Raw genomic sequence first — 13,165 nt, 5'->3', positions numbered from 1 at the left:
TGCCATTTGAGGAAATCTCAAGAAGAGCAATAGGAGGTTTGTTAATAACATATTCTTCTCCCCTCTGACCCTCAGAGCCATAGATAAAGAGTTGGATTCTAAAAGTCTATTTGCATGTGGAATGGAATCATTAAAAGTAAATTTTTAGCAGTATTTTCTATCTGGAGTAAAAGTATTTTGAACTTTTTTGGAGGATTTCAGCAAAGGAGTATTAGAAAGAAATATTGGCCATTTGCAGGAGTAAGCACATTTATCACAAAACTTGGGGGGAAAAATTATATTTTATTAATTAGAAGGAAGATGTCAATACTAATGTGAACTATTAAATTCAGTTAGCTGTTATTTCCTAAGAAACTAACACATGATATGTTATTCAGTATTCTAAAATACAACAGGTTTCAAGTTTCAAATAAAAGATTGTAGCTTAAAATCTCTCACCCCTTCAGCTTCTAAAACCTTGTGCAAAACTTTACCCAGACAATTAACATACCTAATAAAGTTCTGAGTCTCCAACTTCAGCCATTTGCAGCATTTGTAGGAGTGAGAGAAATGAGAAAAAATTCCTCACGCGTTTCCCTCCCACTGTCCTTTCTTCGTGATAAAGGTCACAATTTTGCTTTATGATAGATTGGGTTATAGACTGTTGGAGCTAAAAGAGACTCTTTCAGTCATCTAGATTCACGTTCTTATTTTATACAGAAGAGGAAACTGAGACCCAGAAAATTTAAATGACTTGCCCAAGGTCACAAAGCTAAAAATAATGGGATAAGAGCTAGAAAATATAGAGCAGGGAAGAGTTTTCCCCGTAAATTATTTTTTGTGGTTGTTAGTTCAAATACGTTAGCCCTGTAAGAGATTAATTCAGGTGAGCCTGCTAAAAATACTTATTGTTTCTCAAGATAACAGAGATAGAAAAAAAATACCGAGAGGAATGAAAAAGGAAGTGGTCCATAGAACAAGTGAGACACAGCATATGTGCTTTGGTTTTAAGCCTTTGGGCCAAAATCACACTTACAATCTTAGTAACCAAAAAGAATCTTGTTCCTGGAATGCTTGTAGAGACCTGAATTACTCATAAGCTTCTTAGGAAAGAATTCACCCTTTGTGTGATATTGCAATGATTCTTGATCAGAAAGGCAAGCAAGCCTCTTTTATTGTTATAAGCCTAGTCATACTGCAATTGCCAGTGTAACGATTTCCTTGGAAAACTTTTGACTAAAGAACCATCTGTTTTGAATGATTTTAGTATGGATTAGATGATCCCATGAGGTGTCTCCCTGCTCTACCATTCTTTCCCTATTGGTGCCAGGACAACAAACCTCACATACTTGTATCGGGAGTTAGAGTAGCCAGAAATGATAGAATTTCTAGTTGTAGACTTACTCAACTGAGGAAATAACCATGGAAAGTTTATTCCAGAGTATTGCCAGAGTCATTATTCTAAAAGGTTTAACTGAGGAGGGCTCAAATGCCAATATTCAGGACAAAACAACTCCAATGAAGTCAGTGGCTTTGGAACAAATATTTGGACCATTTGATAACTTAAGTGACAAGTCTAGCTTCTGGTTTTCCTTCTACTCAATTCCTTCTCCCCTCATTCCCCCAAAGTAAATCTGTTACTGCCAGAGGATAAAAATTCTTTTCTAATCTACTTTCACAGGTAGGAGACTGACCAAAAGCTCCATGGGGTCTTAATTAAAGTTTTCCATTTTGCTAAAAGATAAGAAAGAAGCACTCTACCTTTATTTCTAAAGTCTCTAGGAACAACTTTAGCCTGATATTGCATTAAAATACAATATTCAAAATAATATCTGACAATTTTCTTGACATTCCAGAGGCATACTTGAAATAAGTGATGCCAAAAGGAGCTAAAAGTGGTGAAGGAAATTACAGAAGTGTTTGACTATCATCCAAAAGTTTCTAACAGAGGAAAATTTCCATCCACCCCACAATCATCTTAAGGCTTTGTACCAAAGAATGCTAAAGATTTTAACTGGCTGGCAAAATACATAGCAGGTGGCAAAATATTTTTGACTTGGTAGCTAAAACATTTTCTTTTTCTTTACATACTTGACCATTTTATAAATAACAGTAATTAGAAAACAATAAAAAAAATCAGGAATAGGAAACTATATTCAATATCCTGTGATAAACCATAATGGAAAAGAATATGAAAAAGAATGTGTGTGTGTGTGTGTGTGTGTGTGTGTGTGTGTGTATATATATAGCTGAATCACTTAGCTGTATAGCAGAAATTAACACAACACTGTAAATCAACTATACTTGAATAAAATAAAATTTTAAAAAATCAGGAATAATTTATATATGATGAAGTCCTCTGTTTGAAAACAGCAAGTTTCTTCAATCTTTTATAGCAAATAGAAACTCTTCTGTGCTCAAGTATTTGATTCTCTGGTCTCCCTTTGTGTCTCCCTGCCCCCACTGAAATACTGTGAACAACCTTTCATGCTTATTCTTATGAATCAACATGAAATTTGACAACACTTTCCCTTCCTCATTTCAGATATGACTCATTGCTCTTGGTGTAATCCCCAAGGACCAGAAGCTCTACTTTAAAGTAAGTAACAAAAGAAGCACCTTTAATTCAACCTGGTTTACCCAGAGAACTCTAATGGTTATTATTCACTGCCTTCTTAAGTGTGCATTATAAAGCTGAGTGCTTGAAGTGTCCTCTCTCCAGCCTTCCCTGGGGAAACCAATGCAGAAAAGCTGGAGAGGTAACCTGACTGATAAGTCTTAGACTTGAAGTTTATCAGCAGTTCTACTTAACCATCCATTATTTCTAGGATGCTATTGGATTTTAGCTTTGGGAGCATTTAATTTATTTTCAAGATTTTGGATCATCTTCCCTTCAGACCACTCTGACTTTGCATACAAAAAGTAATAGATATGAGCTTCTTAAAAGCCTTTCTAATTTAAAGCTTGACCCCTTTTCTGCTGTGTGATAACCACTACCCCACCCTCCAGTCTCTCTTAGACTTAGAAAGTGCTGTGGAGCTCAATTCACTACAGAAATCTTAAATCATCTAGAAAAGCCTGTGGTCTTTCAAACAATACTCAAATAAGAAGGAAAAAATAATATGGCGCTCTAAGTAAAATTCTACTTACCCTTACTTGAAAATAGGAAAAACTAAATAAAAAGCTGAGGCCCCTTTACTTTTCCAAATCCTAGAAACATCTAGTGCTGAGAGAAATTGTTTCTTGGTTTAGAAGATGAGAAGAATTGAAGTTAAACAATGATCCTTTTTCCATTTCTTTAAAAAAAAAAAAAAAAGGCCGGCAGAGGCAAAAGCTCTGTTGGACAAATTGTTTCAGCAGATGTTCATTGTCCCAGGGAGAAAACAGCCCCTACTTTGCAGCTTAGCACTTGCAAATTTAGAAACTTAAATATTTTTAACTTGAAATGGTCCATGTGGTATGAGTGAGATGTAAGTATTAAAATCATTCCTATGAGCAAGTGGTTACATTTTACTGTTAGGTCCATAGAATGCTGACAACTGGTGTTATATCATGATATGGTGACGCAACAATTGTCACCCACCTGCACTTCCAAGCTTCTATAGTTTTTCCCCCCAATCATTTACAATAGCACCCTGGAAGAATATTAATAATTATACTAACATTTAGAGAGTACTTATGATGTATTAGTTACTCATAATTATCCTGTGATATAAGTACTGTTAGGATGCCTATTTTAAAATGTGGAAACCAAGACTCACAAAGATTAACTTATCTAAATCACAGAGCCAAGAAGTGGTGGCGATGGCATTCGAATGTAGGCGGCTTGACTCTAAGACAGGGGTAGTCAAACTTTGTCTGTAAAGGGCCAGATAATAAATATTGCAGGCTTTTCAAGCCATAACACCTATGTTGCAACTACTAAACTCTGTCTTTGCAGAATAGCAGCCTAAGACAACATGTAAATGAGTGAGCATGGGTTATTCCAAGAAAACTTTATTTATGGACCCTAAAATTTGAATTTCATATAATTTTCATGTGTCACAAAGTATTATCCTTCTTTGAATTTTTTCAACTGTTTAAAAATGTAAAAACAATTCTTACCCTGTGGGCTGTACAAAACCACAAGACAGTCTGGATTTGGCCCACAGACTAGTTTGTTGATCCGTGCATAAAGCTCATAAGGACTATTTTTCTAGTAGTGTCTTTTTATAATTTTTTTAAAACATCTAATAGAAGTATATTTACATTCTAGCATTATCAAGTTATGTCAGACTTTATCATATAAAATTATATTTTGGGAAATAAGATTTGCTTTTATATTATATGTATTAGATTGGAACATAAGAAATTTGCCAGTATTAGACTGTTTGACCTATAAAAGTGACAATTTTATATGTTTCAGCATAATATTTATAAATGTCTGTTGTCTTAGGAGGTAACTCTTATTTTATTAGAACAATAAAGCGTAGGCTAGTGACCAGGAAAACATAAACAATTCAAGCATCAGACGTGTGACAAACTAGATGATTGTTAAGGTTCCTTTAGAATCTTTTCTATGAATTGAATTATGATACTCTAGGAGTTGCAAAGAAAGGGGAACATCATATTACCAAATAGTTTCTCTGTGACAAGTACTAAACTGTAATATCTCATTTAGTTTCCATAATGACACTACAAGATAAGTGTTTTTACCGAGTTTATGGTTGAGACAATCTAGGTTCTTGCCCGCATTCAGCGCACTTATAGATGGCAAAGCCTGGACTTGGACAAAGATGAAGAGAGGCCTTTTTGTTTCGCTCACACAACAAAGGTAATTTCGCTGTAATCTGTCAGTACCACTAAGACTTTTGAGATTAAATTTTTTTTTTAATTTTTTTCAAATTTATTGCTAGAAAACTAGTTGTAAGGCATAATATTAGAATTTCTCTCATTTTCAGTAAACTCCAGAAAATATACTCACATAATTTTTAAACATTTTTTGTAGCTACATTTATATTGTTTCTTTGGAATTTTTTTATACTAATAACCTCCTACTTAGGTATGATCTCTATTTTTAAATAGAAGAGCAGAAGAAGGTGAGAATCATAGCTTTTGGTAAACAGAAATTTCATAAGCTAACTGATTACTTAAAACTGATAACTTTACAAAGTCTGAGAATTTTAGAGCATCAAATCCCTTTTTTCACATTTTAACATATTAGCAGAACTTTTAACTCCTATATATACTAAGGAAACAATTCTGTGTACACTAAAAAAAAAGCATTCGGGAAGGAAAGAAACTACAAAGTAAAATCAAAAGAAATATCTGGATCAGAATATTAAAATTATAATACCTTGCTTCATTTATGCTTCTCATTCCTTATCCAAAGAAGAAACCAATAACTTCATCAGTGGCTATTGAGGAATAAACTATGACATAGGTAAGAAATTCTGAAGAATTCACCAGGTATAGAAATATCTACCCAAGAAAATGAATTACTCTGAGTTATGGTTACACTGGAAAGATACATTATAGCTCTTTATCTTTTATCCTTTTTTTTCTTTTCTTTTCCCTTTTTTCTTGGCATAGCAAATAAAATAAATTTCAGGCCTGACTAGCCTCTTTCCACTCACAATTTTCCATCTTTACTTTTATGCCTTTTTTTCCTAAATGCCAGATTGACTTTTCTTACTAACATTATTTCAACTCATCTAACATTATATTTCCCTTCATTCAAAATTTACTTCAAAAGTCAGTCTTCTCTAGAATATACATCAAGCAAGTTGAAAACAGAGATATCTGCCAGAAAGTGAAATTCAAAAATTAATGAAAAGGTTCTTGGCAGTCCCCAAGAAGCAGAGGGTTTACATGGAAAAAAAAAAAAAAGTATGACCAAACTTTTGCTACTATTTATATAGTTATAATGCATCAGATTCTGTTATTTTGTTTTGAACATGTAATAGACCAGGATCAAAAATGGTTGAAGAAAGGGGGATTTTGGATCTTCCGATTTCCACTAGAATGTAATCACAACAAAAATGGGATTTTTATTTTATTCATTACTGAATTCCTAACTAAAACAGTTTCTGGAACATGATAGGTGCTCAATAAATATCTATAGAATGAATGAATGGTTATTAAAGAGTGACTTTGGACATGAAATCAGGAGCACAACAGTTAAACAGATGATATTATTGTCTTGCCTTAATGAGTCCCTCTTTATTCACAAGTAGAAGCAATGAGGGAAATATTGTACAAGTCATTCAGACAAAGCACTATTTAGTAATATGGACGTGACATGAGTTTAAAGATAATGTGACCATTGTCATATTTATTATGGTAATAATCAAGGAAGGGAAAACTGGACAATCCAGTTAGATCATGATTCCTAGACTTTATATAGGCAGATTCCAGAAGGTTCAATTAAAAATTAGGTGTGATCCTGTAGGCCAATATTATAAATAAAAGGAATGAAGGCACATGAGATTTCAGATTTTTGAAAACAAAAACTCTAACCCATAATCATGTATTTAGCCAGTCTCAGTCTCAGCATTATTGACGTTTGGAATCTGATACTTCTTTGTTCTAGGGAGTACCCTGTACATTGTGAGACGTTTAGCAGCAACCCTGGCCTCTACCCACTAGATGTTGGGAGTACCACACCCCCTCTGTTGTGCAACCAAAAAATATCTTCAGACATTGCCAAATTGAGAATAACTGCTCAAAAGGAAGGAAGAAAAGATAGTATTCTCAGGTTTTAGAAATACTTATAAGCACACCCAGAGATGAATGGGTAAACCAAATATGGTTTGTGACTGCTTCAACCAATAGAGGACAGTGGATATGATTTTGGAGGCTAGCTGTAAAGGCCATGCAGCATGTGCCTTGCTTGTTGGAACACTTGCTCTTGGAGCCCTGAGTTGCCACATAGGAGGTCTAATTACTCTGAGGCCACCATGCTGTGAGGGAGCTCCAGTCACTTGGAGAGATTGCTTGTAGGCACCCTGGTTAACAGTGCCAGCTGAGTCAGTAGCCTGGGTGCCAGACAGGGAGTGAAGAGTCTTCAGATGTGTCAGGCTCTGGCCATTCAAGTCACATGCTGCCAATCAGTTCTTCACAGCTGGACCTCCAGACATCAATGACCAGAGAGATAAGTTGCCCCCATCCCCTGCACTGTGCCCTACACAAATTCTTTTTTTTTTTTTTTTTTGGTATGCGGGCCTCTTTGGAGCACAGGCTCCGGACGCGCAGGCCCAGCGGCCATGGCTCACGGGCTCAGCTGCTCGGCGGCACGTGGGATCCTCCCGGACCGGGGCACGAACCCGCGTACCCTGCATCGGCGGGCGGACTCTCAACCACTGCGCCACCAGGGAAGCCCCCCTAACCAAATTCTTGACCCACAGAATCTGTGAGTGTGATAAAATAGATGTTGTTTTGTGCTGCTAAGTTCTGGGCTATAGATAACTGGAACAATCAGCTATTCTGTTCCCCTTCTCAGAGACAACCACCATTACCAGTTTCTTGTGTGTTCTATCAAAGGTATTTTATGAATATAAAATCACATATTTAAATTATATTTTTAGTATAAATGGTTGTACACCACATACTTGTTCTGCACTTTGATTTTTTTCATTTAACGGCATATCTTGAAGATTCTTCAACTACACATATAGAGTTTCTTCATTCCTTTATAGGGATGCATACTATTTTATTATATAAATACTTCATAATTTAAATAATGAGTTTTCTATTGATGGACATTTAAATTGTTTTCAATCCTTTAGTTTTATAAACAGGTAGCAATTGCTGGAGTGACATTTGTAATTTTTGTGACATTGACTGATTGCTCTCCGTGGGGGTTATTCTGTTTTCCTCTCCTAATAGAAATTTAGTTTCCTCAAAAATACCTTGTTTTGTCAAACTTTGTTTTAAATCTCTGCCAAATAAATTGATAATAATGAAAAAAAACCAGAAAGAAATACTTAAAAGCAAACATGGAAAAAGGAACTTATAAGAGTGATTCAAAAATCATATCACTGCAGTTGAGAAGTTTAAAATCCTTGTTTAAAAACAAAATTAAGAGCAAAAAAAAGGAATGTCTCCTCTGGCTTATCAGAACAAGATAAAGTGTGGTGCTGATTGTGTATAGATAAATAATAGGACCATTAAAATTACTGAAATATTTTGCATAATCTTCTCCGTTTAGACAATCTTCTAATATTACAAAGACCATTTTTAGGTAACAGTAAGAAAGCACTGTATTACTTTATACATTATTCTGGATTTCTAAAGTTAGGTAAATTTCATATCAAAAGAGTATGGGAAAATTACCAAAGGCACAATAATATTTTTAGAAATCTTTGAAATTATTTTGAGTTGTACCATAAAATAAACAATCCCAATTTTCAAAAAAATTTAAAAATAGGTGGTGTTAAAAAAAATTGATAAGCTACTTAGTAAGTATCCCTGAAATAATTCTAGAACAATCAAAGACATGCTGAGTGCCTGTAATAGAAGAATTGACTGTCAAAAACCTTGAGTGCATGGTATGAGATATGTCAAATTAATCTCATATTTGACTGAGTTCCTTGAATTGTAGATCAGAGTAATGCTATAAATGCAGTGTATCTTGATTTCCACAAAGACTTTGTGAAATACCCTTAGGCTCTCTGTGTTCTTGCAGACAAACTGGAAAAGCATGGGCTGATTGATAATACAGTTTGTTTTCCCTACACCACCAGCTAACTACTCCTCCTACCTTCATAGGCTCACCTGTTATAATGCTTTTTGGGAATATGTAGGACTCCTCAAAATAAAGTTTCAAAGCCATTAGACTCAATAATCAATAAGTGCCTTTCAAAGTCTATCATTTTATGGTATTTTAGTCACTGTGATCTACAAACTGTCAGTGCAATTCAGTCTCTTCTTAATTAAGGTTGAACAAAAATTTTATAGACTGATTCCCATCCCATCCTAGGTGGACATCATTCTTTTTGTAAAATTCTTAATCCACAGAGAAGCAAATCAGTATCAGTTAATATTTAATTTAAAAAATACCATTCAGAAATAAAGACAAGATTTATTGTTACACTATTAAATATATTTAATAGTTTATTAATGTCACAAACACTCTGTTATACTTACAAAGAAGAACTGGTGAGCTAGGTGGGAAGAAATCTGCCTGTAAGATATTGTATCAGTCTGACTTCTGCTCTACTCCACCCATTCTACATATTCACCTGTCACCCTGCTCCAATAAATACAAAATGACTAGGCAAAAATTTTACCAGCATAGATATTTTAAGCACCATAATACCAATAATATCAAAAGTATATTGTCAGGGCAAAGAGAACTTTTTGACAAGGTAAAAAAGGGAATGTAAGCTAGAATGGAATTGTTTAATTACATCTTACCTGGAAAGAAATGCACTGTTCCAAAAATGGTAGTAAGTCACACCAAGTATACATAACTACAAACCATGCATTTATTTAAATGGGCTGCTTAATTTTACTACTATGTAAATAAAAAATACAGTGTAATGAATTTGTGATAACTGATGATACTGTGATTTGTTATTTTAGTTTAAAATGTATAGAAATTCAAGAAAGGAGACTCCAATTTGACAAGTTAAAAATAAATGGATGGTTTGAATGTCATATTCAACTATCCCTTCATTGATAGTGATTCACATTATTGCACAAAATAGTTTCCTAACCAGAGTATTGGTTCACTGGTGGAAAACCCAAATCATATTATCATTAAAGGCATGCTGCAATGCTTTCTTTCCAGCATCAGCTAGGGTTCATATTGCACAGGTCATCTTTATACTCAGTTGTCTTCAAACTCTGAACAAATGGAAACTTACTTAATGAGACGACAAATATTTGACCTGACTTGTATCCATTACAATGATCTTCCTTGTAAAGGAAATACATTCCTAGGAAATCCAGAGCCATGCAGGAGAGGAGGTAAAATATGACTTTGAAAGAGAGGATCAATAACAGCGCTCAGCTAGGTTCCCTGCAAATTTGACAAAGCTTGTTTTCAACGTATAGTCTATGTAAACTGTGTGATGTTGTGATTGTAAGTTCACAGGATTACAGAGTTCAACCTAACCCTGTGAAAGTGTGAACTCTAAGAGTGGGAGGATGAATTGACTCAGCAAACTCAATACACAGGGTCCTTGTCAAACACTTATCCCACATTATTACCCACAGTGAGCACTACTTTGCCTGGGAGCAGCTAACCTTGAATCAATAAATGATATTTTCCTTCCTGAGAAAGAAGGGTGCATTTTTTGTTTGTATCATATGTATTAGTAAGCTACACTGAGTACAGGACCCTGATTTTATCTTCATCTTTAAGATAAAATCATGAGGAAAATAGCCAGCAGAGAGGCTTTGTTTTTAAGAGAGACAGGTAACCAAGTTATACATAAGATCAACAAGTCTTCCTTTTGAAGTTAACAAATATAAAGTCCATTTCTCAGCTGGAACCAGTCAGATTTGAAATCTTTTCTCCAAATAAGAAATCATGATATTTGCTTCCTTAGCAATGATTTTAGAATTTCAACCCTAAATACACTCACAACTTCTTGGTTTACCTGTATCTACTACTCTGAAAACAATGAGAAACAAACTCTAGAGGCTGTCTCACAGACCTCAATTATTAGGGCTACCTCTTTAAAAAAATTTTTTTCCCTCAGAAACTTCAGCTGGAAGAAAATCAGTTTAGCACGATTTTACTTGAAGCTATCCCAGGTAAAGTCATCGTTTCATATTCACCCATTCACTCAAAAGCATTTAAGTGATTTAGGAAAAGTTAAGCATAAGGGAGAAGATAGCACTTTCAAATAAATCCAAATCTTACTTGGTAAATTGAAATGGAACAATACCCCTGAAATCCTTCTTGACTTGCGCTCCTCTGCTCAAGGGACAACTAAATCACAGCAGCCAATATTCTTAAACCCTGAAAGAAAAATCAGGAAGCTTGATCTGTGCACATAATGGCCTGCATAATGTAAGAAAGCGCCGTTTCTTGGCAACTAGGAAACAATCCTTTTCAATTAACTCACAGCAATTGGCCCACGTTTGTTGTGAAACAGAGAGTAAAGAAAATGTTTTAAGAACTCAAAAGAACCTGGTAATAGCTCACCAAGAAAGCCAGGTCAGTTTGTTCATTTTGAAAAGCATTTTAATTAATTGACTGCCCATTCTATTTGCCTAACCCTTTGCTAGGAACTTTCATTGACCTACCTGTCTCACTTCCTCGTTGCATTATTTACCTAAAACCCCAGTCCTGAAGAGTTGCATTTATTGTTGCAGCAACACAGTGAAAAGGCGAAAGATAATTCTAGCAAACCAGTGGTATGTAATGTTATTCTGCCTACCGTTTTGCATACCATATTTTGCTTTCTACAACATCAGCTTGAATGTAGCCCTGGATGCTGACTAAGATACATAATTCAAAACAGTTGTATGCTATAGTCTCTGCGTTGTTAAAGACCAGCTCCAGCAGGCATTAATTTTAGGTGATAGGTAGGAAGTGCCGCTGGGGTAGGTTAATTTTGTGCTGATTTAACTATTTTGGGTGATTCATATATACAGCCGTCCTTGGGGGGATTTGTTCCAGCCCCCTACCCCCCACCCCCCACCGAGAATAACAAACTCCATGGATGCTTAAGTCCCTTATGTAAAATGGCATAGTATTTACACACAACCTATGCACATCTTTCTGTATAGTTTAAATCTTCTCTAGATTACTTATAATACCTAATACAATATAAATACTATGGAAATAGTTGGAAGTACAATGTAAATGCTGTGTAAATAGTTGCCAGGCACATAGCAAATTCAAGTTTTGCTTTTTGGAACTTTCTGGAATTTTTTTCTTCAAATATTTTTGATCTGTGGCTGGTTGCATCAGTGGATGCAGAACCCACAGATATGGAGGACAAACTGTACTTGTGAGAATCTGATGAACTCTTTGGATAATCTTCTTAGGGTGCTTTGCATTCTTCCATACATACTTGAAATTTAATATATTAATAGGGGCTGTATGTGGGACCCTTATTTAAGAATCTCTGTTCAAAAAAGCAAGTGGTAAGGAAAATATGTTATACAGAGATAATTTTTGCTGTTAATCAAACTTTAGCAGTGCAAATAGTAAAGTTTTAACTATCAAGTATGACTGTATCTCCCAAATGAGAAGACATTTTAAGATAGATAATTTCCATATCCAACTAAAGCCAAATTGGATGAATTTTGTCTTCATTCCCACCCCCCACCCCCCACCCCCCGCCATTTTGCCAAGATTTACCAAGAGTGTCTGTTATGGTGTTTACTTTCAACAGCTCTTTTCGTTTTTCCTTTTATCATCCAATTCTCCCTAAAATGTGTCAATCTGGTCGTGCTATCATTAATGGGCAATTCTTAGGTAATATTTTTTAAAATATAACCTTTTGGAGGGATTATCTTCACACAAAGCACTTTCTCTGTTGGTGAGAACTTGAGGCAGTGTCGTAAACTGTTGAAGGTGATGTATTTGGGTAGACCTTCTGGCACCTTCAGATCACATTCCTTGACAGCTGTGTACACTTTCCATGGACAGAACTGGCTGGGATAATTTTATAAGTGTTTCTTCAGCTTTCTGACTCTTCCACTTGCTAGCTCCATGACCTCAGGCAGATTTGTTAAAACATTTTGTGTCTCAGTTCCCTTATCTGTCAAATGAAGTTAATAATATTTACATCATAGGGTTATTTTGGAGATTGACTAAGATTACATATGTAAAGCTTCTTAAAACAGTGCCCAGCAAATGGTAAGTGCTCAAAGGTTAGCTATATTATTAACATCATTGTTGTTGTTGTTAGCATTTCTGAACTAAGTAACTTTCAAGGTCCTTTTCAGATCTAGGATTTCCAAAATCCTATGTAATCCTTACATAAAAATCTAAAGTAATGTTAAAAAAAGGCTCTTGAGGCATATAATATAAAATTACTCTTCTTCCTTTTTTTATAGATAAAACCTCATTTATGGGCTTCCCTGGTGGCGCAGTGGTTGAGAGTCCGCCTGCCGATGCAGGGGACACGGGTTCGTGCCCCGGTCCGGGAAGATCCCACATGCCTTAGAGTGGCTGGGCCCGTGAGCCATGGCCGCTGAGCCTGCGCTCTGCAACGGAAGGGGCCACAGTAGTGAGAGGCCC

General features: G+C 35.4%; 1 protein-coding gene across 1 annotated transcript in view; it reads right to left on the bottom strand.

Annotated features, from left to right (window-relative positions):
* The window catches only part of ITPRID2 (ITPR interacting domain containing 2), a 100,485-nt gene extending 89,562 nt beyond the window's left edge, over positions 1-10,923 (bottom strand). Inside the window, exon 1 of the mRNA XM_004267389.4 lies at positions 10,832-10,923. The gene's annotated coding sequence lies outside the window, so the exon portion shown is untranslated. The remainder of the gene's footprint in view (positions 1-10,831) is intronic.
* Between the last annotated feature and the right edge of the window lie 2,242 nt (positions 10,924-13,165).

This window comes from Orcinus orca, chromosome 7 (genome assembly GCF_937001465.1).
Source record: "Orcinus orca chromosome 7, mOrcOrc1.1, whole genome shotgun sequence".
In the NCBI taxonomy this organism is placed as follows: domain Eukaryota; kingdom Metazoa; phylum Chordata; class Mammalia; order Artiodactyla; family Delphinidae; genus Orcinus; species Orcinus orca.
Note: the sequence above shows the minus strand (reverse complement) of the source record. Positions and strands in the feature narration are given on the sequence as shown.